General features: G+C 45.5%; 1 long non-coding RNA gene across 4 annotated transcripts in view; it reads right to left on the bottom strand.

The window, feature by feature from the left end:
- LOC143680995 (uncharacterized) overlaps positions 1-22,800 on the bottom strand; it is a 146,892-nt gene that overhangs the window by 26,028 nt on the left and 98,064 nt on the right. For 2 of the 4 annotated variants that reach the window (XR_013174286.1, XR_013174287.1), the window contains exons 1-2: positions 19,446-19,545; positions 12,443-12,552 (exon numbers count right to left, since the gene is read on the bottom strand). This is a non-coding gene — a long non-coding RNA (uncharacterized LOC143680995). Of the gene's footprint in view, positions 1-12,442; positions 12,553-19,445; positions 19,546-22,800 lie in introns of those variants that run through there. The other 2 variants (XR_013174289.1, XR_013174288.1) reach the window with 1 other exon arrangement.

The raw sequence follows: 22,800 nt of genomic DNA, 5'->3' as shown, positions 1-22,800 counted from the left end.
TCGAAAATCCTATTCACAAATAGGAGTCCACACCCTGACTCACCTTAACATATTCAAAGATACTATTTACAGATGGGCTCACACCCACAGAAATGTGGATTAAAACTTGAACATATCTTTTGTGGGACAGAGGATTCAGTCCCTAACAGAGCCCATCTAAGGGGACTCAGCCTGAAAGGAAACCTCAGTCCCAGCTTTGGGCCACAGTCTGAGTTCTGCCCTAACTCTCACTCCAACTTCTTTCTTGGTCTCTCAGGATTTGGCTACTTTTGTCCTTCTCCTGCCTCTTCCTCTATCCATTCCATTTCTTTGAGAATGGCAAAGGCAAGACAAAAAAGTCAAAGGCTACTGTTTGACAAGGGCTTGGAAAAGACCAGTATCCTCCAGTCTTGCTGGTGAGAAGGGGAAGAAAGTCCGTCTAATAGACCACTACATGGAAGGGGTAGAGGGGGATGTGGCCTAAGATGGGCAGAGGCCCAGCATCCCTCCCTCCACTCACCCTACTCATAGCTTCATGGCACTGTACTCCCTTGCAGAACTAAGCTAAGACGTACCTTCTGGGTACACTAAAAGGAAGACACTCTCAACTAAAGAAGAAAACAGTAGCTGTTGAGTCTTTAGCTCCAAGGTAGGCATCCTTGTAGCTGCCCAGATAATCTTAAGTGTCTCCGGTTGATGGGTAACCCTCCAGCCTCAGAGGTCAGCTGTGGCTCAACCCCATTTTGATTTTGTAGTCATAGTCCTGGAATAGACAATGCTCAGTCATTTTCCCCCCAGTTTTCACCTACTTTTATGAGTAAGAGTTTCTTTCTGATATCTGCACTACATTCCTCCTGCTGCTATTTCCTTCTATGAAAGGAAAAGAAATTTTGGATCCAGCAAAATTTTGCTGATTCTGGACATTGCATCGCACTGAAATGCAAATCTCTGAAGGCACTAGTTGTTTACACTCATAAACTGACATGAGGGCATCTGTAGGGCTGGACAGGGACAGAAGGAAATCCAGGGTGAGGGTGAGAAGGACTCCCCCTGAGGCTCCAGAGGCCCCACAAGAGCCATATTTACATCTCTGCAGTCTGTAGCTATAGCATAACATATCTTGCCTTCAGTGCTAAGGTGGCAAGCAAAGGGAACGCACTGCCAGATGAAACGGCTGAGTCCCATCGTGGGAAGTTGGCCCCCAGCCCCAGCCCTGTCGATAGTTGACATGGAGCCTCTCTTGGTAGGCTCAGTGCCTCTCATTTCTCTAATTCTTGCCTACCCTTCTCCCACCCATAGCTTTAGCATGCATGTTGAACCATCTTTTTAATTTTCTGGTTGGCTTGGCAAATTGCAGATGCTCTCTCCCCAGAGCTCTAGGTCTATGCACAACTTTCATTTGCATGGGACTGCAGTGCTCCTTTCTCTGTCTACCCTGCTCAGCAGGCACCAAACCCCAGCCTCTCCATCAAATGGGTCTCCATTCACTCAGAAACTGAACCACCCCTTCTCCTCTGGCTTCTAATCCCAGTGCTCCCTCCCTAAATCCGCCCCCCACCCCCCACCCCCCACTGGGCAATCAGGCAGGCTCACAAGCCTAAAGGGGCAGGAGAAGGGGCAGGGAAGGAAAGGCTAAGGAATCAAAGCTCTGTTCCCTCCACATCCACTGCTGCAATCACGGCCCCCAAACTGACAAAAGGCCTTGTAAGAGCCAGTAGCTCTGGTGCCAGCCCAGCCCCTTGGAGCAACGACAGGCATGTGCTACATTTGCCCAATTCTGCAGCTGGGCTAATTACTGTGGTTCCTGAGCTTAGGGTCCAGCTCCAAACCAAACAAATTAGGACAAAAAACACAGGCTTCTCCATTCCCCTCGTTCCCAACCAGAAACTGTTGAAGGACCCCTATAATTGATAACAATGCCACAAAAAAATCACCACCTGTCCTTAATCCTAAGGATTCCGCAGCTAGCCAACAGCTCAGCCCATCCCCCATGGCCATAGCAACATGGAGTTTAGTGATGCTTTATCACCCAGGAACCACCTGGGATCTGATCTGTCACATCCCAAGACATGGCCCCAGCCTGGAAGAAGTGCTTGTAACTGATGGGGAAGACTAAGAGGTAGGAAGACTTGGAGCTGGCCCTGGTGCTTGTGCTGAGGGTTGGCCAGCCAATGGACAGAGGGAACTGTAGAAGGAGTAGCAGCCGTCGGTAGTCCAGGACCTCAGGATACACCCAGCAGGGAAGTCATGAGTGGGTGACACAGCACCAGGAATCACTCCCCAGCAGGCCACAGTCAGAAATTTGGAGAAACAGGAAAAGGAAATCAGTGAAGTATGGCCATCAGTAAAAGGTCTCTGATGCAGCTCTCACATGCAAGAGCAGAAATTAAAGCTAGGATCTAGCGCTACATGAGACCTTGGTACTAAGTGGGATCCAGGTAACTGGAAGAAGATAAAAGCACAGTTAAGGCAGATGTGAGGGAACAGAACCGAGATCAGATGCTGGTCTAGAACCACTTGAGTACCCCCTGACTTGGGTCCCATTTAGGTTCAGAAATTGAGATGATGAAAGAGGCCTTGTCAGAGAAAGAGAACCAGCTCTTGAAACTTATTTGCATGGTCCTGCTCCCCACTTCCAGTTCAAGTGCTACAGACACTGGGGAAGAGCTCAGGGCGGGAGTGGCAGACATTTAAATGCCCAGACTAGACGACAGGGACTGAGCAATAGTTCAAGGCAGCATGACCTCGGGAAATAAGGATCAGCCAAGTCCGGGGCAAAGGAAACAGTGGACACTTTGGAAATGGGTCCACAGTAAAGGCATTGCCATGGCCACAGCCAGAGGAACAGCTTTCCAGGGAAGTGCCTAGAAGAGCTCACTTGATGCAGCCACGCAGGACCAGGGGCATCAGCATCACCCAGGAACTCATCAGAAAGGCAACTTCTCAGGGCCCGCTTCAATACTCCTGAATTAAAAACTGGGGGTGGGGCCCAGCTGTCTGAGTTTTCATGAGCTCTCTAGGCAATTCTGATGCTGAAGTTTGAAAACCTCAAAGCAACCATTCCAGCAGAGGCATTCTCTTACTGAAAGCAGTGGTTCTCAAACTCTGCCTTGCATCAGAATCACCTGGAGGGTTAATTACAGCACAGATTCCTGGGTCCAGAACTCACGATTCAAGAGGTCTGAGACAGGGCCTGAGAATTTGCTTTTTTGCCTCATTCCCAGGTGACGCCAATATTGCAGGGCCAAGGATTACACTTTAAGAACTACCAATTTCAATGTCTGGGGACAAATCCTGAGGCTGAAAGGGAGTGAGTCTGAGGCTTAATTTCTGGGCCCCAGGGTCACAAGGAAGCATAAGAGGGGGCAATTTTAATGAGGCAGACTCAGGGACCCAACAACCTGATTACACACAAGAATTTAAAGAGGGAGAGAGCCCTCCATAAGCCAACAACACATGCATCCTCTGTGGTCCCCTGCTCTCGCTGAACTTTCCCACCTTCCGATGGATACTTCTTCACTTTCATGTCTGAACAACTTTGACCAGACCCTTTCCTATCCCTGCTCCTCTCTCAGCTTCTCCATCCCCGCCCTTCAGGCCCCATGGCAGACCCTCATCCCGGCTCAAGATTACTGCGCAGCCACCTAGCTGCCCTCTGTCCCTCTGGCCTCCATCTCCTTTCACGTCTGCCCCCTGCCTGAGCCTGGATTAATCATCATAAACCACAGACAGGAGAGGCAGGGGTCACCTGGGCAGATGAGGCCCACCCCCAGCCAGCGAGTCATTGCAGAGGCAACAGCCACAGGTCAGGGAAGCTGGAAGAAGATTTATTGGCCACTAAACTGGGGCCGAGGGGGTGGGGCGAGGTGGCAGAGCATAACCAAAGCAATGCTTTATGTTGCTTCATCTCAGAAAAATAATTGTTCCACTGGAACCTCATTACACTGTCATTTTTCTACTCCCGTGTCACTAACCAGGACATAGAAACTCACTTTCTTCTTCATAATAAGCTGCAATTTCAATAACTCAAAGGGCTTTTTCTGAGGTTGAGTCATTCTCCTACCCCCACCCCATCCTCGGGTAATGTGAGTTAAGACAGACATCTCCTCCAGTCTCCTAGGCTGGGGAAAAGACCTAACTAGATCTTGAAGACAGTTGCCCCTTTTTCTTGCTACTTGGCTTATCTGCCACTAGGGTGGCCAACTGTCCTGGTTTGCCAGGGTTGAAGGGTTTCAAGGCCAGGATGCTGGGCTTTTGTTGCAAAAACCAGGACCATCCTGAACAAAAAATGAACAGGGGTCACCCTTCCTGCCACAAGTTGGGAACAAGGGAGCAGTGCATTTTTCATGCATTTAACAAGTGTTTTTTAAGTTTTTACAATGTGCCAATCACTTTTCAAGGTGCTGGAAATGAAGCAGTGTACAAAACAGACAAAAACTTTGCCCTGGGGGCACTTACATTCTACTGAAGGGAGACAAACAGTAGACATAATAAATAAGCACATTCTATCATGTGTTAGAAAATGATTAGTGCCGTGCATATTAAAAATGAAACAGTAAAGGAGAATTGGCAGTGAGGAGCAGGGGGTTATGATTTTACACAGGGTGGACAGCCTCACGAAGGCGGTGGCCTGCGAGCAGAAGTTTTGAAGACATGAGAGAGCAAGTTAGGAAGATAGCCAGGGAAAGAGCACTCCAGACAAAATGCAAAGGTCTAGATGCAGAGCTTGCCTTGCCTGTTGAGGAAACTCCATGAAGGCCAGCGGGGCTGGAGTAGAGTGAGTGGAGGGGAGAGAAGTGGGAAACGTGATCAGAGAGGCCAAATTGTAAGGACTTCATAGGCCATCATATGGACTTTGGGTTTTAGCTGGCGCAAGACAGAGAGCCGTGAGAAGGCGTCACAATCCGTGTTAGCTTTAAGCAGGGGCGTTCTGGCCACTGTGTTCAGAAGAGACTTGTGGGGAGAGAGTAAAGGCAGAGACCGGTCAGGAGGCCATATATGCAGTGACAGTGCCTTGGACGATGGTGGCAGCAGTGGAGGTGGTGGAAAGAAACTGGATTCTGGATATATTTTGAAGGTGGAGCTGACAGGTTTTCCTGATGGGGATTGGCTTTGTGGTGTGGGAGCAAAAGAAGAATCAGCATGATTCCAGCATTCAAATCCACAGGGGCCAGTGCTAGATGCTCAGGATGAAGATTAGAGAACATCCATCCGTTCTTCTGTCATTTCTAACACCGATTCTTCCCCAAAGGGCACATCCTTAAGATACAACTGGAAGGACTTGGGTGAGCGACAAAGAAGCCCCTCCAAATCGGATCATTAAGAATCTGGAAGAGGCCCTTGAAATACAGAAGAGATTTGACCTTCAGCCCTGCAACTGGGGGTATATAACAAGGTCGGCCCTCGAGCCTGCTGACTCTGTATAGCGTAGTGGTTAAGAGGTTGAAACTGCACTTAAAACCACCGGGAAGCTCAGTTTTCTCACCCACTGATTGTTGCGGGAAATAAATAGGATCATGTTCACGATACACTTAGCATAGAGTCGAAATCCTAGAAAGTGCTCCATATACTGAGAATACATTGAACGTGTGTGTTGAAATTCTGACAATGACCAGGAGAGACCAGCAGAGGGCAACCTCAGCAGAAGAGGGCGGACCTGCTCTCGCTGGGAAGACTGGCTCATCTGCCCTGGATCCACGAACCCCAGCGGGGGGAAAAAAGCAAATGAGCTTCACACAAATAATAGAATGAGACTCATGTTTTACCTCTCTCCCCTTTCTTCCTGCCCCTATTTGCCAAGTTTCAAATTCCTCCTGTATTTACCCCTCTCTTTCCAGAGACCTACTGGTGTGTATTTTTCAATTTTGGGGTCTCCCTTGCTCAAACAGCTCCACAGCCCCTGCATTAGAGGAGAATTGGCATTAAATGTAGGCATCTTCATCATCAGTCAGTCCCTGACTCCTCCCTAGAGACCTGCAGGAAACCCCAAAACCAGGAGACTTCCAGTACTCTGGGCCAGGGGAGGGTAGAGACTAGAAAAGATAAGGTTTGTCCAATTTATTCCGGTCCCTGGAAATGCTGTTCCTTATCTCCTCTCCCATTGCTTCATCACATTGCCAAAATTACCTCGATAATATATTTTTTAAATTAAGAATTCATTTTCACTTCAAGAAGGAGGAACACTGCAGCCAGATAAGAAACTCCATCTGTCTTTAAGAAAAAGGGTCGTGGATTTGGGTGTCACGAATCCTGTAATGTCTTAAATTAAGGTGCCACTTCTGAATGCTTTCTTCGTATTTATGGAATAATTATTCTACAGAGGTGCATTTAATATTGTTAAAATAATGATTGTGCATGTTTAATACATCAATTTAAGTTATTATCTCCCATGCTATAAAATGCAGGATAATTTCATAAATAATTATAAAGCATTTACAAATGGTGCCTTAATGCAAAGCATTCTTGCTAATCCTTTATCTTTCACAAACACAGAAACAACAATTAGATCCCTGGAATGAAAAAGGGAGGTTATGTTCTAGAATGTGTCCTTACTGAATGCAAATAAGGAGGGGGAAAAAAGACCTGGGTAGAACCAGTGCCTGCCTTTTCCCCACTGTATGAACAGATGGAAGAAGTCTGTCCTTATTCCAGGCACCGGGGCCCGTTCTCTGCGAGGGATGGCGTGGGGGAGGGGATTCCCTCAGGGTGGGAGCATTACTTGAACCCCCCGTTGAAGAAGAGTAATTCTGCCTCCTGCTATTTCCTTCTGGAAATGGAGAAGCTACGTAGTTCAGAGGCCTAACCACAGAGATCAGCACAAGAGGCGATTTTGCCCACCTCCCAACCCACCGCCCACACATACACAGGCAGAAAAACAGGCAAAGTAATCCCAGATTCCTGGCAGTTTGATCCAGGTCTTCAACCTTTCCAGAGGATGAATCACTAGAGACCAGATAAGATCTTCTGTTCTCACCCTCTGTCTGCCCAGGGGAAGGCGGGAGTTCCCCTCAAGAAGCTTATATCTAGAGAGGGAATCAGAGTGTTCACATTTGAAACTACTCAAAAATACTTACAGGACAGCTTAGCACTGAGTTTAAATTAGTTAAATTAAAATTGGCTCGATATTTAATTAATCAAAGGAAAGTGTCTTGGAAGAGGTGAGATCAACTCAAGTCTCAGGTGAATGGAGTTAAATAAATCAAAGCCATACTGAAGATGCCGAAAGAGACGGTGCACAGACATTTAATGCCCCCATTGCACCTAAAGCAACAAGTGATTCCAGTCAGGAATTGGTCCAGGCTTGATCAGTCCTAGAAACCATTTGGGATAATGCCCTTTGAATCCCACCAAGCCAGCCTGTCCCCCAAAGGCTGGACAATGGCCAGGGTGACTCTGGGAAACAGGGAAAGGTGGTCCTAACTAACTGTGAGGCCCCCTGCAGAAGATCCAAACCCCTGCTCTGCAGAAGCAGCCCCCTTATTCACACAGCTGAGTTTAAACTGAGACGTGGAGGGAAAAACAGGAGCGGCAAAACCTCCAGGGTCTCATGGCTGGGACTTGCTGCTCCTCATACACCAGCAGCGCTAAAGTGAACCCCAGCTCCTGTCTGATTCGGGGCAGGAGGTGGAGCGGAGGAGTTTGATTCAAAACAGACCACCAATCAGTGGACCGGCAAGTTCAGCTGTTTCTGGTTGCAGCCCTAAAGGGAAGCTGCCAACAGACAGTTCTGAGTGAGCGGGGATGCAGGCTCCATTGCAGCTCAGAAGCAAGGCTCTTAAAAAAGCCAGACGGAACCGCCCTGACTCCCGTCACTCCCAGGGCCATGGGACAAGGCATACTCAGTTCTTACAGCTCACTTAGCTCCTGAGCACTCCCTCACTGAAAAGACAGCTAAGAATTATTTATTAGAGGCCCCAGCTAAGTGCATCTTCCTCCTCCCTATCAGTTCGCCCAGCACTTCCCCTGTCACCATAGCCTCACCAATCATGCCCTGGCCAGGTTCTCAACACAGACTTCTAGACCCGGCTCCGGCAAAAAGTTATTGGGTGACTGACCACAGGCAAAAGAGTTAACCTCTCTGTATCTCACATGCAAACCTCTAGTCCTAGGGACCTCCAGAGCTCTTGTGCCGTGTCTCTGTCTCCCTCCTAAATGTGTCCTCTGTCCTATAGTTATAGCATAATTATCCAGTAATGAACTCCTCCAAACAGGATATTTGCATAGCCTCAAAGCATCTCCCCAAATATATATATTAATTACTTTGGTGGGTTTGCTTTTTTGGGGTGCATGGTCCGGGAATCGAACCCAGGTCACCTACATGAAAGGCGAGCATTCTACTACTGAACCACCCATGCACCCACTTTGGTGGTTTTAACATATCTTCACAAATTCCTTGGTGCTTGTCTTAGTTTGCCAGCCTGTGGTGACAAATACTATGCAACAGGAATTCACTGGCTCACAGTTACAGAGGCTAGAAGGCTTGCCTCGCCACAACCCTTAGGGTTCCTTGGCTTGCCTCTCTGCCTCCTGTTGCAAAATGTCCTCTCCTTTCTCTTTAGAGTTCCCACTGACCTCCTGCTTCCAGCTCCTCCCCGTGGTTCTCGCTGTGTCTGATTTTCTCCTGGTTATAAAGGAGTCCGGTATTCTAGATTAAGGCCCGTGCTCATTCCTTTGGGGCACACTTTAACTCAGATAACATCTTTAAACGGTCCTATTTACAATGGGCTCACACCCATGGGAATGTGGATTAAGTTTAAGGACATGTCTAAATTGGGTTATGTAATTCCATCTACCCCAATACTATTCCGTCCAGGGGGTGGAGCTTAATTTCTGTCCCCTTGAGTGTGGGTGGGACTTGACTTGCTTCTAACAACCAGAGGGGCTAAAAGGAAAATGCTAACTTTTCAGTGAAGAATCCTGGCAGATGCCATCTTAATCATTGCTGATGTTCAGCTTCTCCAGAGCAGGAGACCTTTTCCAGTTTACCAGGTGAGAAAGGAATGCTAGGTTGTTCTAGAAAATTAGGCTGAGCCTGCATATTTCCTGTCACGTTGACATCATGTGCCCCCTGACAGGGTAAAAGAAAAGGACATGTCTCCTCTGTGGTGGTCTTCCCAAAACCCATAATAACCTCATCAATTTATGAGAAAATATCAGACAATCTCATATTGAGGGACATTTCTACAAAATATATGACCAATTCTCAAAACTGTCAGGTTCATGAAAACCAGGGAAGACTGAGCGACTGCACAGATTGAAGGAGACATGGGGACGTGATGACTAAATGCAACAGGGTATTTTGGATGGGACCCCAGAGCAGGAGGACATTAGTGGGAAAACCAGTAAAATTAGAATAGTCTTCAGTTTAGTTAATAGGATTGTACCAACACCAATTCCTTAGTTTTGTTAAAGATGTGACGGTTAGGGGAAGCTGGGTGAAAGATGTCCAGGAACTCTGTACTAGGTGTGCAACTTTTCTGTAAATATAAACTCAGTTCAAAAGAGACGGTTTTGTTTTTTTTTTAATAGAACTCATCGTCTTTCTACCCCTTCTCTAAAAAAACCTCCCCACCTTACCATCTCCATATATGTTGCTTTCTTTCATAAAATCAACACTTCTTTCTCCAAACCCAGCAGGCTCTCTGATGCCTCGGGAATTTGCTCAGGTTGGCCCAGGTGGCTGTGGACACTGCCACCCTCCCTTCCCGCCCATCGGCCTGAGCAGCTTCAAAGACCACTCCCAGGCTGGCCTCTGCGGCCATCCCCCCCATCCCCCGCCCCACATTTCCTGCCTTGGATCTCAGAGCATTTGTCACCTCCATCACTCATTTAGATCTTTCTAACAAGAGTACTTTTTGCAGTATTAACTTGGTACTGTCACCACCCTCCCACTCCTTGAAGGCTGCTGACCCACCAGCCCTCTGTTATCACGGGAAAACAGTGCCCCCTGGTGCCCGGCACAGGGACTGCTGCCTGGGCAGCCCCACATTCCAAGGGCCCCTTGAGAGACCATATCCGCTGCTAACTCCATCCTGCCTTCCTTCTCTTTATCATTGCTCCCGACTCCCTTAATTTCACCCCAGGCAATCTCATTCCCACACACACCCTTTCCCCTCCCTCTTCCTCTACTTCTTGTCCAAGCACCCCAGGGTTCCTTTACACCCTCTTTTTGTTACACTTATGAATAAACTAATGCCCTCAATTGAGACCAATAAAAGTTGGCCTAATTATAAAGCAATCAGGAAGGTGGAGGGGGATGGGGAGGTGTGAACAACCATGAGTTTGGGACAGAAATTAGACATAATAAAGAACTAGTGCCATCGACTTCTAAAACAGTTAAAAATGCTCCAAATTTCCGTCTGGATTTTCCGCAAGTCTCTCTGTCTCTGTCTCTCTCTCTCTCTATTCGCTCATCCTTTTCTAAACATTTTTCCTCAAACGCCAATACTCAAAATGAAAAATTTAACCTATTTTTATTCAATACTATCACATTTCTCTTTTAATTACTAGCCTTGCAAGGGTATTGTTTTCTACTATTTTTTCACGGCAAATGCACAGTACTTAATCTATACTATGGTTTAAATAGGTTTTTGGCACCCAGCCCGGGAAGCTTGCCAGCACTGATATCCTTGTTATTATGGGAAAAAGCTTCAGACAACTAACTCAAATGAATTTTGGAACTCAACCCATTTATAAGTCAGGAGCTGCCCGTCCACAGTTGTATGGTTATTTGGTTGGTTCGGGGCTGTAGGTGTTTCCTGTTTCCCAAAGGAACTCCTTCAACATGCAACAAATGTGCATCAAGGGGCTATTATGGGCAGACCCTCTGCCTTGCCCGGGGATGCTGTCAAGGGGAAGGGCAGGGAAGCAGGCAAGTCCAAGGCCAGGTGCAAAGGGCTGCAAGGGGTACAAGTTCAGAGAGCCACAAAGTTCAAAGGTGGGGCCCCTAAAGCAATCTGGAGGATAATGTACAAGCTGAGACCTGACGCAAGGCCTTGGTCAGCTGAGCAACAGCAGAGAGGGCTCGTGCCCCCTTCCACATCCCCCCGCAGCCTGCTCAATGGCCGCTCGCTCGGGAAGGGCGGCAAGCCTTCCTGTCTGCTCTGATTGCTATCCTCGAGTTCAGCCTTGATTCGTCGGTTATTTGCTTAAGTCCAACAGCCCAGATAGGACAGCTCATGAATATGCGACCCTCCTCCCTTCCCCCTCGGTGGGGCTCGGGGTTCCTGCCGAGACACTCCGTCCTCCCTGGCATCCACTGTGGCTCTCCCACGTGAACCCAGCTCTGGCAGGCCCCATGCCCAGCAGGCTGCTGGGGGCCCCCAGCCCACCATCCCCGGCACTGCAGACCCCTCCCCGGCCCACCCCTCCCGGAGGGGGTGCAGTGAGCATCTGGCGCCGCCGCCTGAGCAGTCCATCAGCCTTCACACCGCTGTCACCGGGAGACTCCGTGGAACGAAAACAAAAGACGTGACAAATTTGTCCTTTTCTCTTTCATAATTAACCAAAATATCTCAGCATGTAGCAAAGTATGGCTCCTAATTAACAGGCGAGAGGTGATTAAGAAAAAAAGCAGAAGCCCCTCTCAACACCCCCTCCCACACACGCTCCCCCCACCCACCCTGCAGCCCCCTCCCAGCCCCCCACCCCCTTCCCCGGTACTTTTGTTTGCAGGAGAGAATGATATTATTCCGGTCAGACACGACAGACAGAAAGAGCCCAGTCCCCAGTGAGGCAATTAATATTTCACACCTGCCAAAGCAAAGTGGCAATGGCGAGGGGAGGAAGGATGGCGCTGGGAAGGCAACTGGCATTGTCACAAGGCCAGGTTTGCAAAAGCCAAGTGGGGACAGCCCTTCTGTTGGGCTGCAGGAATGGGCAGATTAGGCTGGCACAGAAAACTCTTCAGGGTGTGTGCAGAGTGGGAACAGGAGACATTGCTGGACAGAACAAAGAACCTGAGGTTGTATACACTTCTTATTTTGCTCTTCCACTTTGGTCCCTAATTCCCAGCTCACTTAACACACTCCACATGCATTCCTGACCCCTAGCGAGGGGGGTAGTGTGTAGAAGGGGATTGGCATGGGGAGGGGGTGGCAGCAAGCAAACACAGAATATGGAACTGTGCATAAAACCTTCACCTGTGCTTCCCCCTTATCACCACTGATTCAGATGCTGCCAGCAGGGGCAATATTTTTAAGCCGACCCTGCCAACCATTCCACAAAGAGTTCTTTCCGTCCTCTCTGGTGCCCCCTGGTGGGCCTGTGTGCGTGCACTCATGCACTTACCATACACACTCCCACTTACCATTCACTCACACAATTTCCACATCAATCAGAAGAGCGTTCCAGATTGTTTACCAGCTTCAAGTCCCTGCCCCCCAGAGAATCATGAGTTATGGAGATAGAACTGCTATAGATTTTTTAAAAAGTAAAAAAAGGAACTGACAAGAGAAAGCAATACCTGGTAACTGATGCCTGTGTGACTCTAGTAACTTCCAGGCATGCATTAAGCACTTATTAGTTGTCAGGCATGCTCACCAACCACTTCACGTACCTTATCTCATTGAGTGCCTGTAAAAATCATAAAAAGAAGATAATGTCATCACATTTTAATATAAGAAGTCTGACACTCCTGAAGGTTAGGCATCTTACCCAAGTTAGAATGTTAACAGAGCTGAGATTTAAATGCAGGTCTGTCGGATGGCAAAGCTGTGGTTGTTAGCTACCACACCAGGGGACTAGAGAAGAAAGAAAGAACATTCAAGGCTGGATGGCTGAGCAAGGCACATGGAGGAGGTGAGATTTGAATGGAACCTTGAAGGGTGGGGAGGAGCTGATGTTAGGAATTAGAGTGGAGGAGGTGGTGATATACAAGCCCAAAGTGAGCAGAAAATTGATGCCTCCTTGGACAAGTAATGCTCTGAAGACTATTTCAATCCAGAGGAAACAATTTTACCAGAGATGATTCTAGAAGGAACAACTGAATTGGGGGATATGCCATTTTGAAACTGTTGTGTACCCAAGAAAAATCATGTTCTTTAATCCTCATTTGATATTGTTGGGTGGGATCATTTTTATTAAATTGCTTCCCTAGAGATGTGACTCATCCAATTGTGGGTGGGACTCTTTGATTAGGTGGTTTCCCTGGAGATGTGTCTCCACCCATTCAGGGTAGGGTTGCTACTGGAGTCCTTTAAGAGGGGACCACTTTGGGAAAAGCTAGAGAGCTGACACAGGTGGAGACAATTGGAGATGAAGAAAGAAAATACCCCCGGGGAAGCTGTTTGAAAGGAGAAGCCAAATACCCCAGCAGATGCCAGCCATATGCCTTCCCAGCTGACAGAGGTATTTCAGACCCATTAGCCTTTCTTGAGCCAGTGTATCTTTTCCTGGATGCCTTAGTTTGGGCATTTTTATAGCCTTAGAACTGTAAATTTGTAACTTAATAAACTCCCTTTTGAAAAGCCACTCCATTTCTTGTATGTTGCATTCCAACCACTTTAGCAAACCAATGGAGGTGAGAAGTTGGATTAAATACCATTCAGGGCAATCTTCCAGAGTGAAGATTCTAAGATTCCAAAGACAGGGCCTGTTATGAAGGTAGAAGTATTTGAGGAGAAAAGCAGCAGTTAAGGCAGGAAAGGAAGACTAGGATTGAATGCCGGAAGCTGAAAGCCAAGCTTAAAAGTCTGAACTGTGTCCACAGGGGATGGGGAGCGCTTGTAAGGCCTGCGCAGAGAGCAGCATGTCAGTCCTGCAGCTTTAATAGACTCCTCCGATGAAGATGGAGGCGGGGAAGGTCGGGAACAGAGAAAGGACTAGAGAAGGAAAGGGAGGGCCAAATGGAAGAGAGAGACCTTCCACAGGAAGAAGCACCCACCTTTTGAGAAATAAACTGAAAGGGGAAACCAAAAGCGACATCAAGGTTTTATTTATAGAATAGAGTGCGGCAGCACCAGCGACTCTAACACCTTGAAACAAAAGTGCACAGCCCGTGTGCACTGGAGAGCAGATATTGGAGGGGGCATTTCATCCTGGCCTGCAGGTCAGCCCTGTGGTTCCCCAGCTGGGAACCCTGATGGTTGATTGGCAAGCCCCCGTCAACTCAGACTCCAATACCTATCTTGAGCCCATTCATTTCTCTTCAACTTCACTGCCACCACCCCAGCCCAAACTACAACCTTCCACTTTCCTGTGGCTTCACCAGCTGATGGATAAGGACATTTTCTGTCCCAATTTACCAATTAGGAAATTAGGTGCAGAGAAGTAGAGTTACTCATTAAAAGGACTGCATTAACTAATTACAAGGGATCCTATTCTAGAACCCAAGTCTCCTAACTCGAAATCATGGAAATTCTGGGGTATATGTACCTATGTGAGTATTTGCCATCATTCCTTTCCTCAATGAGCATACCATCAAAGTAGGATAATCAAAAATACACATACGTAGAATGTACGCAATACTACCTTTGGGCAAGCAGGTGTCTCTCTGAAGTCCATGACACTAAGCAAACCAAGACAACGACAATGTATTTAAGTCCCCACCATTGTAAAAAAAGGAAGAAATAGGATATAGGTAAAATGCGACAGAGCAGAGGCTTTAGTGTCCCTCAAATGTGGCAGAATCTGAATGTAACCCCTTCTCACTGTGAGATCCTGGAAATATCAGCACATTACCTAAACCTCGATATCTTTAATGGCTATATTCTTTCATTTATTAATCATTCCTTCCATTCATTTAATCTCTAAAAAATATGTATATTAAAAAGATACTGTAAGCCAGGCACTGTACTAGCCATTGATGACAGAGTGCTGGATACCATATTCAAAGTCTATTCTCATGGAATTTATATTCTAGTGGAGGGATGGGAATGGGAGACCAGAAAGAAGCTCTGCAGGCAGGAGATGACAATAGCTTGGACAAGGGTCCAACAGTGAGATAGACAGTGACAGTGGAGATAGAGAGAAGAGAATGGATTCAGGTTATGGACTGGGGGCAGAACAAGGAAGCCACGTTGATGGATTAGAGGTTAGAGCCGGGGGAAAGAGAGGCATAAAGAATGACTCCTATTGTAAGCATTAAAAACAATATATGCAAGACACTTGGCAAAGGGGCAAGCACATAGTGGTGCTCAAAGATGGTAGCTTTACTTATTATGAGCACTGAGCAAAGTAGAAATGAATCAGAGAATGGTTTCCATAGGGGAGGGCCAAGGACAGCTCTAGTAGAGAAAGATCTCTGGAGGAGGCAAATTTTGAGCCAAGTTTTAACGTAGAGAGAAGTGGATTGGCACTGAGGTGGAGGAGGAGAGTGTCAGGAATTTCTGGTAGAAGGCAGGGGAAATAGAGCAAACAAAAGTTGGGGGATGGGAATTATGAGTCATCAAACCTAATAGTCAATTAGGGTAAGATACATGAGGACTATGCTTCAGAAACAAGTAATATTGTATAGAGTGTTAAATTAAAACAGAACCAATCCAGATCCACAAAATGAATTCCTGACTCCATAGGGAGGCCACGGTGGCTCAGCAGGCAGAGTTCTCTCGCCTGCCATGCTGGAGACCCAGGTTCAATTCCCGGTGCCTGCCCATGCAGAAAAAAAAACCCCAAGAATTCCTAACTCCTCTTCCTATCTGGGTGCCTAGACTGGAGAATTACTTCCTCCACTTGGAGAATCTTCCCTGCTATCCACCTAGAGTGAAGAATTATTATGAGCCAGAAGCCTCCAGGGAGACCGTGGGCTGAGAATCTTGGACCAGGCAGTGCCAGAGCCCAGAGCCAGCTCAGCACACCCACAGCCAGTTGCCCCCTTGGAGGGTTTTATTAAGACAGCCGCCCAATGGTGCTTCTGGTCTCCTTCTCTTAGCAAGTGTTCCCCTAAACAATCTCTCCTTAATGTTCAGTCCCCACTCCCTTCCGGGGCTGTGGCCTCTAACTTGGAGAAACTTCTGAAGCTTCAGGTTGGGGTGGTCCAACCTACCACACACACCACCCTGACTCAGTCCCACTCCCATCCACCATTTCCCAACTCTCCTGGATGCTGTGGTCTGAGAGGGTGTGTGGGCCGCTTAGGCTCAGCCGCTGGGAAAGGGGTGGGGAAGAAGTCGGAAGCAGCCCTTCCCGGAGGAGAGGCTATGCCTTCCCAGGCCTCATTACCATCCATTCCTGATTCTCTATTGAGGCACTTCTCAAAATGTGGTCTGTGGGCCCCTGGGGCTCCCTAAGACACTTTTAAGGGATCCACAAGGTCGTAATAATTTTATGATACTATTAAGACATTATTTGTCTTTTTCTCTGCATTGACACCTGCACCGAAGGTGCAAAGGCATGGTGGGTAAAGCTGCTGACACCCTCATGAGCTGAGGCAAGGGCATCCAACTGTCCACGTAGTCACTGTATTTTCCTCCAGCACATGTTCATGGTTTAAAAAAAAAGTAAGGCCACTTATGAATGTCCTTTAGGAAGCGGTTGAACTAATGAATTTTATTAAATCATTGCGTACACATCTGTTTAATATTCCATGTGACAAAATGAGAAGTACACGTTAAGCACTTCCGTTGTATATTAAAAGCAGACACTCATCTCAAGGGAAAAGCACTTGTATGATTGTTGGAGTGGTGAGCTGAACTAGCCACTCCTTTCAGGAAACACCGTTTTTACTTAAAGAACAACGGATAAGCTATGGCTAATCAGACTTGCATTATGGGCAGAAATTTCTTTGAAAGTGAATAAAGTGAGCTTGTCACTTCAAGGAAAACAATTAACAGAATTTGTGGCCAGCAATAAAATGTGAGTGTTTATGTGAAAATTAGAATTTGGAAAACTTATATCCACCACCATGAATCTGACAGCTTCCCAACACTTAAAATCTTTTCTGATGAGGTCAGCTAACAAACACAATTTTTAAAATCTTGCATAATGAAACGTGTCAACATTTGGAGGATTTACATAACTCAGTGAAGTAATATTTTCCAAATGTCCCATGCATGATGTTACAAGATCATGCATGGGTAATAGAACTATTTGAAGTACAAGAACCACTGATATATTTTCTTATAAGAGAATAAAGTGTTCATTGATATGCTTTCAATTTCCACATTGCAAATAACCTTTAAGGAACTACGATTTATCGAGTTTTAGTGTAGTATCAAGGAGGAAGAGCTACAATTATTTTTAAGTGCTATTAAAAATACCTTTTCTAACTACATATCTGGGTGAGGTTGGATTTGCTTCACATACTTCAACCAAAACAACATATCACCACAGATTGAATGCAGAAACAGATGTGAGAATCCAGCTGCCTTCCATTAAGTCAGACATTAAAGAGGTTTGCAAGAATGTAAAATAAGGCCATTCTTCTCCTAATTATTTGTTTTGTAAGATATTACTTTGCATAAAATGTTTCTATATTAACATGAAATAGGTTTATTATTATTTTAAAAATAAATTGATGCAGTTGTTCACATTTCTGTTTTAATTTCCAATATAGGAAATACTGATACATAGAACCCACATAAACAAAAGCTCTTTGGAGGCCTCAGTAATCTTTTAAGAGTGTAAAAAATTCCTGAGACCAAAAGGTTTGAGAATGTCTGCTCTGGCTCACTGTTCCCTGCCACCACCATCTCCTTTCCTTGGACCTGGAGCCCTAGTGGCATCCAAGCCCAAAGGCCAAGTTCCTAAGCCACAAAGGCCAGCCTTAGATTTCTGGGTGCCCTAGAGGGATTCCACTTTGGGGTGGTCTGTGAGGGGTCCAGACTGTGTGTCTCCAAACCTATCTTGTCCCCACAACCTATCTCCCAACCCATCCCCCACATACACATATGAAGAACAACTATATGCAGTAAAGACCCATGTCTTCCTTGTATAGCTTTTGATCCTGAGCTAGTTCATCTCTTAGGCATTATTTTCCTCAACAATAAAAAGCAGGTATTAATATTTACAACCATCCTTCTACATATTGTGAGCCATTGATCGTACACCAAATACGGAATGTTCGTACGTTAAGAATGTTCATGTTTGCATATTGTTTGGCTTTATCAATAAAAATTTTTTGAAGAAAGCAAAAATAAAACAAAAAACCATCCCTTTAGGGCTGTTGGAAGAATTACGTGAGAGGAAGGGTATACACTAGATATTCTGTAGTTTGTGCCTGCAGAGCCACTCTCGGGACTTTCAGATGCTGGTCTCTACCCTGGAGGCTGCCAGCTGGGTTTTGCCAATGGAGGAAATGGCCGGAGACCCCAGAGGACTGGAGGAGAAAGAGGTTGGAGAGTTTATCACTTTCCTACTATGTCCTACATGCAAACGTGTACACACATGTGCATACACATGCACACAGTTTGGCTGTGCCTCTAGAAGAGGCAGAGTTCCTGATAGGCAGCCCCCTCCTCCCCTTGTACCTTTAGGACTAAAGGTGGTTCTTTGCTAGCCCAGAGGTGCCTAACCACCCTTTGCTGATTTCCTTTAACAGCCCATATCTTTGTCGATAGTTCCTCCCTTAAATACTTTTCAATTACCTTGTCTGGGTATGTCATTTATTCCCTGCAGGGACCTTGACTGATAAAGGGTATCAAATCCAATGTGGTAAATTGAATTGGGGAGCACAGTTTAGACACGTTCTGGGTCTCAGTTCACATTCTGGTGCGTGTGGACCCATTGTAAATAAGAATTCTTCAAGATGTTACTTTAATTGAGGTGTGGCCCCACTGAATCAATTTGGCTTTAATCCAGATTACTGGATTAAATACTGTTCTTTATAGGCAGAGTAGAAGTTCAGAGGGAGGGAGAAGCAAGGAGAGGCTACCATGTGATTGCCATGTGACCAAAAAGCCAAGGACCAAGGATCACTGGCGGCCAGCCCCGCAATGCCACAGTCTTCAGGAAGAAACCATCATCTGGCTGATGCCGCAATTCAGGCATCACACTCCACCTCAAAGTGTGAGCCAATAAATTCCCGTTGTTTGGACCAACCCATTGTACAGTAGTTGTTCTAGCAGTTAGGAAACTAAAATAGCCTGTAATCTTTGAAGTGTCTGTACCAAAGAAAGGGAATTTTTCTTTCTGACCTAAAGTCTCCCACGACTCCTGGGCATCCCCCTCTCCTGATCTGCCTGCCTGGAAAGGCAGAAGATGATTTTACTCTACTCAAGGCAGTTAACTTTCAGCACTATTTATGTTCAAGGCACAAAACTAAGTTCAAGAAATGATTCCTTACTCTGAAACAGAACAACTGAATACTCTGTGCTTTCCTGTTTTTGTGCCTAAACTCATGATAGTCCCTCGGTTCACCCCTCACCCCCACGCACCATACTTTTCTCTTTCCATCATTCAAAACCCTCCGATGTCACTTTCTTCAGAAACCTTTCCATACCCCCCAACCATAAAATGGTCTTTCCCCTCCAACACCTCTTTTAAAGCACTTCTCTTTTTTAACTTGCATTATTAAATTTGATTCAACATACACTTATCCAGTGCTTGTTGGATGCCAAGCTCCGGGCCAGATTGAACAGTGGAAGGAAAAATATTACACAGTAACCACCCTGGAGGTGCTCACTCTTTAGGTGGAGGGACAGAAACATAAATACCTATGATGCAAAGAGAACGAGGTCATAAAGGAAGTTTGCAGAAAATGCTGTAGGTTTAGGTTAAAGGAAACACTATGGAAACATCTAGATAGATGTGGGGCGATCAAGAATATTACAAGGATGGCAGCACTCTCCAAGGAGTAGGTGAAAGCCTCAGTCTAAGAGAAGCCCAGCACAAAGGCTCTTCCAATATGAAACAGAGCACAGGACCACGGAGGAGGCTGCTTGCTTCATAAATAGCCTGAAGCAATGCTCTGGATTACTTCTATGTCTGCAGCTGGACTGCAAAGATAGAGGACTTTCCCATACTGTGGTGATGGGACTCAGAGGTCCCTCATTGCCCAATGGACCACAGAAGCTTGAAGTCTGATGAAGGCAAATCTCATCCATTAACACAGAATCCTTGATGGTGAATGACAGTATGGTGCCCCCAAAACCCACACACACACAAAAAAACGAGACAGCACTACCAGCAGTCTCCAAGCCAGGCACCAGTCCAGATAAATCATTTTTCATCCTTCTCTCCCCAGGCTCATGAGGTCTTGTAAACCCCCTTGTTACCCAGATACCGAAATGGAAAGGCAGGGAGAGGGAGAAGATATCACAGAGACAGAGCATTTACCCAAAAAAAGAACACATTACAAAATTATTTTTCTGACAAGATGGCAAATTGGTATAGGTTGTTGGCTTTCTCCCCCAAAATTAACCTTGGAGAAAGTATAGCAGAGAAAAGAATACAGGGACCTGAGGATCTATAAATAATACTGTGAGTAATCCCTGGGGAGAGAGAAGGATCCCAAAAACTGAGAACAGTTGTGCATGTGGAGGCGAGAGGTGGGTGGGTAAATTGGGACAGGGAGGGCAGAAGCTCTAGCGGGAGAAAGGTTGGGGGAAGCTCTAGAGTCTTGGGCATCCCCACCCCCACTCTACACATACACACACACACACACAAACACACACACACACACACAAACACACACAAACACACACACAGTTACCTTGAGATGATCTTTGTCTGCCTCCAGGATTCCAAGAGCATTATTAGAAAAGTCCTAAAATCCTGCTGGCTGAGATCCAATGAGACCAGAGGTGGGCTTCCAGCTGCTGTTAGACTCTGACTGATCTGTTGGAAGTTCTGTTGGACCTCCAGCCTCTGTGTTGGAGGCTGTACAAAGTCTGCTTCTTGCAAAGGAAAATGCCAGACAGAGTTGGCGCACAGTGAGGAAGGAGCATATATAGGGGTAAATTGGAGAGGTAGGGGAATGGTGGTGATTGGGACAAATCAAAAGGTTTTCTGTGGAATCAGGGATTTTCTGCCTTAGGGCTCATCTCCCTCCTCTTTAAGTTAACCAGAAAGTAACAGACTAGGACTTCAGACCCACCACTACACACTACCAGACTGAGTAACCATTGTCCCAAGAGATCATAAAGTTATAGGCCAGGATGATTTGACCTTGAGAAACAAAACCACCCTGAAAGAAAGACAACTGAACAGCTGTAACACATGAAATAAATAGAAGGGATAAATAACTGGATGGATACTCATGAGGACAGAATTACTGAACTGGAAGCTCACATTGAGGAATACTCCCAAAAGGCAACGTGAGAAGATAAAAAAGATTAAACACAAAAAGGTTTTTTTTGCACTAAGACACATTAAAGGTAAAGGGAAATACTAATATCCAAATAATGAAGTTCCAAGGTAATAAAAAAAAGGGGAGAAAATATTTGAAGAAATAAGGAAAAAAGTTTCAGATTGAAAGGATTTATAGCTTGCCCAATAGAATGGATAAGGATATACCCACACCTGCACATATGTTAGTGAAAATAAGAAACATCAAAGATACAGAATAAATTCCAAATGTTTCCAGAAGGAAAAACTGTCACCTAAAATGATAAAGTCTCAGATTTCATCAGATTTCTTAACAGTGTGTTAAATGCAGGAAGGCACAGAGAAATATTTTCAAAGTATTAAAGCAAAAGAACATTCAACTTGGAATTTTATAGCAGGACATATTATCATTTACAACCCAAGAGTACCGCTAGGATATTTTCAGTCACAAAAGGTGTGCCAGTTTGAAAGGATCATGTGCCCTAGGAAAACCATGTTTTAATCCTTATCCATTTTGTGGAGGCAGCCCCTTCTTTTAATCTTTACTCAATACTGTAGTTTGGAGAATTTGTTAGATTGTCTCCACAGAGATATAGCACGCCCAGTTATGGGTATTAACTTTTGATTAAAGGGAGACGCGACTCCACCCATTCCAGGTGGGTCTTGATTAGTTTACTGGAATCCATTAAAAGAGGAAGCATTTTGGAGAAAGCTTCAGTGTCACCAGAGCCCATGCAGCTAGAGACCTTTGGAGATGAAGAAGGAAAATGCCCGTGGTGAAGCTCCACAAAACAAGGAGCCTGTAGAGAAAGCTCGCAGACATTGCCATGTTCACCATGTGCCTCTCCAGATGAGAGAGAAACCCTGAACTTCATCGGCCTTCTTGAACCAAGGTATCTTTCCCTGGATGCCTTAGACTGGACATTTCTATAGCCTTGCTTTAATTTGGACATTTTCACAGCCTTAGAATTGTAAACTTGCAACTTAATAAATCCCCCCCTTTAAAAGCCATTCTGTTTCTGGTATATCACATTCCAGCAGCTTTCAAACAAGAACAGAAGGCCTCAGAAGTTTGCCATACAAAATTCTATTTTGGGCAGGCCATGGTGGCTCAGTGGCAGAGTTCTTGCCTGACATGCCAGAGACCTGGGTTTGATTCCTGGTGCCTGCTCATGTAAAAATAAATAAATAAAAAATTTTAAATCCTATTTTGAAAACACTCTTGGAAGAGTACTCAAATATAAAGAGAAACCAATCCAGGAAACTCCTACAAGAGAAATAGAATGGAAGAATGATTAAATTACTTAATAACGTTTATTAATGTCTAAAAAAGCAAGGATCAAATAGAGACAAAGACATATCTATAACACCCTAAAACTAAAATTTTAGACATAAATCAACAAAAATCAGTAAGAATCTTAAATTAAAGGCAACCACCATAAGAATAAAAATGGAAATTATAACTTTTAAATAAGCATAAGAATTTGATCTATTTAATGGAAATTATAAAAGGACAAAAAAATAAAAGGAATGGAGAGCAAATGGAAAATGGAAAATAAGATAATAGAGATTAAAACACAGAGGCTCTTTCTATAATTGAGAGTATGGAATTGCTGCAGC

This window comes from Tamandua tetradactyla, chromosome 4 (genome assembly GCF_023851605.1).
Source record: "Tamandua tetradactyla isolate mTamTet1 chromosome 4, mTamTet1.pri, whole genome shotgun sequence".
NCBI lineage: Eukaryota > Metazoa > Chordata > Mammalia > Pilosa > Myrmecophagidae > Tamandua > Tamandua tetradactyla.
Note: the sequence above shows the minus strand (reverse complement) of the source record. Positions and strands in the feature narration are given on the sequence as shown.